The 5,769-nt window shown below is 44.8% G+C and overlaps 1 pseudogene; it reads right to left on the bottom strand.

Moving 5' to 3' along the window:
- Nucleotides 1–4,586: 4,586 nt before the first annotated feature.
- Nucleotides 4,587–5,479, bottom strand: LOC109731993 (uncharacterized; annotated as a pseudogene).
- Between the last annotated feature and the right edge of the window lie 290 nt (nt 5,480–5,769).

Below are 5,769 nucleotides of genomic sequence, written 5' to 3' on the forward strand. Positions count from 1 at the left end.
ACTATAATTGGAGGATAGTCCAAAAATGTTTGTTATCAATTTTTTAAATCATAAAGATTCCGGTAAATCCTTTCGAATCAATTAACCCATTATTCCTATAAAGAATGCTAGAGTGCGCGCCTTCCCGGGCTTTTCGAGGGGGAGGAGAGGCTCCTGTCCGTCCATTGCCAGTTGGCTTGCGGCAGGAGCCTCGTGGGGCGGCTCCGGGCCATCCGATCTGCCCGGGCGGCTTGCAACCAGGCGACCTAGCTGGAAGCTCGATGACGGGTGGCCCGAGGGCGCGGGATCGCTATAGTCTGGCGAAGAAAGCCTCCTAGTCGTCTGTTGCCGGGTAGATTGTGACAGCAGGCTCTCAGAGATTAGGAGGCGAGCTGTTCGATCTGATCGCACGGCTCGCACCCAGGCGACCCAGCTGGAAGGTCGACGACGGGTGGACCGAGGGCACACAATCACTATAGTAAGCGCATGTCCATGACGGATGGACTGAGGGCGGGTGATCGCTGCAGTCGGCACGTGTACATGATGGGTGGACCAAGACCGTCATCTAGTAGACTTTGGCGCAAACGGCTTGGACACGGGCGGCCCACCTGGACGATCCAAGACAAGTGGAGCACGAGCGCATGCCCGGGGCCACAGTCATGCGGCGTCTCGCGTCGCTCCCGCGCCCGTGCGGGATGGTCATGCCGGACCCTCTTGTCGGCCTGTTTGCCCTTGCTTGATGGTTTAGTCGCTACAGCTGAGACGTGCAGTGTGCTCGCCTGTGCCAGCTCATGTCGGGGCCACGATGTGTGGTGGCATGTGTTGCGCCCAAACGCAAGAGGATAACCGCATGCGCATGTCGTCGTCTTCGCCTCCACCGGGCTAGTTTGGTCGCTATAGTTGGGGCGTGTGATGCGCCGTTTGCGCCAGCTTGCGCGCTGCTTACGCATGCTACTTGGACGGTTGGGTTTGACCAGCTAGGCCAAGTCTGTCGCACCATCCGATCGCGCGCGGCTGCCTGCCCGGTTAGACCTCGCGCCGGTGGCTTCGTGGCTGGTTTGCTTACGCCAACCAGGTGCTCGGTTGCGTCTGTAGTATCGGCTCTCAAGTCGGTGCCGGCTGTCAGTATCGTTCGCTCCATGTCGGGTTGTTTTGGTCCTTCTTCATTGGCCACCCCAGGTAGGATCAATGGGCGTTTGGGTCTTTTCCTTAGGCCAGTTACATTTGGCTTCCTCCACTCATATATCCTCTTACTTCTCTCACTGCGTCTTAGATATGTCTCAAACGTATCTATATTTTTTTATTGTTTCGTGCTATTATATTTTCAATTTTATATATTTTATAGCATTTTCTATTATTTTTATGGACTAACCTATTAATCTAGTGGCCAATGTGAGTTTTTGTTTTCTGCATGTTTTATCAATATCTTGGAATCTCAAAAACCAGTGGAAATTTAACATAATTTTTTGGGCAACAAAGGACCCATCAAGCTTCGAGAAGGAAAGAGAGAGCCATAGGGGGCCCACACAGCCAGGTGGCATGCCACCAGGGCCTGCGGGGCCCACCTGCACCAACTTACATTGATTCAACCGCCATAAAATCCTATAAATATCAAAACCTCTTATTTTTAGAAGAATTTTTTACCGCCACAAGTTCCTTTTTAGCGAAGATCTAATCTGGAGGCCCGTTCGGGCGTTCTGCCAGAGGCTTCTTCCTCAACTTGGCTGCCTCCATGACTATGTGTGAGTAGTTCCATTAGGACCTTAGGGTCCATAGTAGTAGCTAGATGATTCTCCCTCTTTTGGATCTTCAATACCATGTTCCGGTGAGCTACCTGACATGATCAGAACAATTTGATATAATCGATCGGTGGTGTGTTTGTTGGGATTTTATAAATTGCCACTTTAAACATGATCATAAAACTATTGCTACTCTGCAATGCTTCTCACTGTTCTTGTTGAATAAAATTAGTATCTTCAAGACCGTACAGTACTGTAGATATTACCTTACAGGAGATACTATAATTTTTTCAATCATTTTCATATCTCTGGTGATGTTATGAATGACCGATGTACCAGAATTCAAGGATGCGACCACCCCGAGAAATATGTATATAGATCAACTTTCATACCGCCGTACAAACTGAAACTAGTGAAGCCATCATTGATTGCTAGTTAGTGGTCATTTTAGTTCACATCTAAAGGTTGAACCTTGTTCATGTATATTAAAACAACCTATTTGTAAGTATGAGAGTATGGACTTGGATGATATTTAGGTGCTTGATCCTTGGCTCTTATTCTATTATAGTGGTGAATGCTCCAAACAGATTAAAATGCTATCACTACTAGGAAAAGGCTTATAGGTGGGGTCACATTATTGGCGGGCATCGATAGGTACATGCCACCGCTATTTCGTCTAGACAACAGTGGTGGGTACAAACGAGGGCTGACAACAGGTATTGGATCTGCACTGGCGGGCAAAAAATGCCACCCTCCACTAGTAAATTCTTACCATGTTAGTCGTGGGCTAAATGTTTCGGTGGCAGGCTATACTTGTCACCCACCACTGCTAGCTTGTTTTGTAGTAGTGTATACTATTATAGAGTTTGTGGATCAATTATGCCAAAGTTGTGTACAATGCAACTTCCCGCTTAGTAGTGTAGGACAAAATTAAGTGAGACATTTACTTAGTTTTTTTTTACAAAACATAATGCTAATAATATGCAGCAGAGTCCTGCTATTTCCCTAAAAAACATTTACTTACTTCCTTACGAGTCTGCGCGATATGGTAGATAATTTAGGACTGTTTTGTCTTTCCTGAAATTCAATTTGCAATATTTCATACGTCTTCCTTTACTTTACAAATTGTAATACCTCAGTATTTGAGTAATTTGATTTCTCCAGGCAAGGAATACTTAAGATATTAATACATTATCCTGCTAAATTTGAAGAACCAAAATAGAGTAGACTATGCTTCGGTACGAACATTTGATGGCAATAGTATAATACAATGTATTTAACCATCAAAATATAAATCCGCGGGCGCGGGCGCGCGTGTGTGTGTGTGAATGAAAACAGAACCATTCAAAAATTACACGTGTCATAAATTAGTTGGATGCAAGGCTGGTACTGATATAAAGAACAAGAGACAAACCAGATGTGGATAGAATGCTCACCAATGCACATGTTTTTAATGTCTGCTAAGCTTTTCACATAACAATGAGTTTTCAGTTCTAGGGTTTCTATCTAAACGACTTTGTTTGGCACCGCTATGCACACATGTGAAGCTTTCTGCAATTGAGTTTTAGGGTTCTACGCAATTGGTTTGGGTGGCAACAACAAAATCTATTGCCAAAAGTGGCCAAAAGTGGCATATGTGATTTATGACAAAGAAAGCATGAGATACAAGAAAGATGCAATTTTATGATTGAGTGTAAAGTTAGCAAAGCTTTTTTTTTGCGGGGAAGGTTAGCAACGATTTTGACCTAGTAGCTATGTTATCTGGTAACCTGGTGCGAAATTCAATCATCTTGTTGCTTTTTTTTTTAGGGAAACGGGAGGACTCTGCTGCGTATTTTTATTGATTTTCAATTCTTTTTTACAAAAGTGCATTGAAGCAGAGAGGTTCAACTGGAAAAAAGAACTATACAGAATAAGAGAAAAATCATCTTGTTGATTCTCCATACCCAGTAGGCCTGAACCTTTCAAGAACATCATGGGTTCTCCTCTAAACTTATCTTAGACTAACGTTACACAAGGCAAGTGTAATACATCTAGATGTGGGTCGTACTAGATCAACTACGTTCGCAATCCTAATCCCTGGAATAACCCAATCGGAAAATACCTAAAATCACTAGTAATTTCATGATGCAACAAGATCATGTACATGGAAGAAAATAAGATATGCTATACTGCCAACCCAAGAGATAAGTACTACAACAGAATGCCGCAAATATTATTATAAAAATATTTCATGTTAAGACAACTAATAACTTTGTACTTCAAATATGGTCGTACAATGATTGCTACTGCACATTTTTAAAGATTATTATAATTAAATAAAATTAATATACCGAAGACCTTCCACTACTTTAGACACCACACATGAGTTACTGTAGTTTTCTATACATTTGGATACATCTAATACTGTTAAGACTGATCGATGTACCGAAATTCAGGGCCGTGATCCCCCGAGAAATATGGATATAGATCAACGTCCATGCTGCCTTCATGACATCAACAAATGAAGCCGTCGGGGAATTGAATGTTAGTGGCCATTTATAGTTCAGTTATAAAGGTTACAACAAACTTTGTTCATGATATACTACAACAACCTCGCGCTTGGATGACATGAGTATGGACTTGAGTACGATTTCCTGAATTTGGAATTTGCATATTTCATACTTCTTCGCTTTGCATTAAAAATTGAAACAACATCGGTGTTTGAGAAATATTTTCTCTCTTCACCTCAAATCAATTATCTCAAACACCACACCAAACAAGATATTGATTAACTAATGGAGTAAACTGATTATATGATTTGCATTCAAAATACATTATGGTAACATAAGACAAGAGTGCACCCACACCAAAACAAAACACAAGACAAGAGTGAACAGATTACTTGATTGGTAAAAGGAAACAACATGATGATAAACAACACCACAGTAAACCCAATACATGGCAGCGACACATGAGAACAACAATGAAAATACATTTGTAACTTATATGATAGATAGATTCAGATTGCCTCTGGATTATGATGGCACACGACTATGGGATCTCGGTGCATATTGTGCGCGGCCGAGGCTAAACAGTAGGAGAATCAGGGAAATACCACGGCTTGGTGAAATTATCATCAGTCCATTCTGTTGGAGCACTAGGAGTGACGGGAACGATGAACAACTTGGGTTTCTTGAACACCAGTTTGCGAGACGGAGCCCCTAGGGGTTCAGTTGAGGAGCGTAAGCAGCTTTCCGCCTGTGCCACGATCTGCATCCGTCGGATCGGCTGCTGTGGCTGCGGAGCAGGTGCGTGCACGTGCGCCGGCTGCAGGCTGAGACGTGCTCGTGCCGGAAGCGCCATGCGCAGGAACGGATATGCTGGCACCGATGGGGTGTCGCCGGCGGGCGCTTCAAAAGGGAAGGGAAAGTAAACTACCAGCTTCGGCGGCGGTGGAGGCAGTGCTGTGGGATCCAGTGGCAACGTAACAACCTCAAAGAGCGGTGTGTCGTGACCATGGCTGCGGTGCCTCGGTGCAGCAATCACCTCCTTAACCAGTCTGGCCGGCGGAGGGTAGGGGAAGTTGAGCTTTGCCTTTGTGCCCTTCAGCTCCCTAGCCGCGAGGTCGTAGGTGCACGCGGCGATCTCGGGGGACGAGTACTCCCCAGCCACAAGAGTGTCTTCGTCACCAGGTGCTTGATCGTTGCGGCGTACTTGCCCTCCCCCTTCTTTCTCACTCCAGTTAACTTGCTGTTCTAACACGCCGCTGCGGCTTCCATGGCCTCTACGACAGTCGAACGGAGGTGGATGCCCTTTGAGGTGGATGCCGGATGTGTGCAAGACAATGGGGGTTTAATAGCGGGTCTTGCGCAGCTTACCCGGCCGGCATCATGCCGTGCGTCGCGTACGTACGTTTCAGCTTCACTGGAACCACGCAGCCTTACCAGGAACGGAGAGTGGTTATGAACACTCACAAAAAATATATATGATGGCGTGCACGTAAATAACCACGCCTTATAGCTTGCAATGTTACTTTTTACTTTTGTTTTGGTTGTATATCTCCTTAGCT

This window comes from Aegilops tauschii, chromosome 7, assembly GCF_002575655.3.
Source record: "Aegilops tauschii subsp. strangulata cultivar AL8/78 chromosome 7, Aet v6.0, whole genome shotgun sequence".
Lineage (NCBI taxonomy): Eukaryota > Viridiplantae > Streptophyta > Magnoliopsida > Poales > Poaceae > Aegilops > Aegilops tauschii.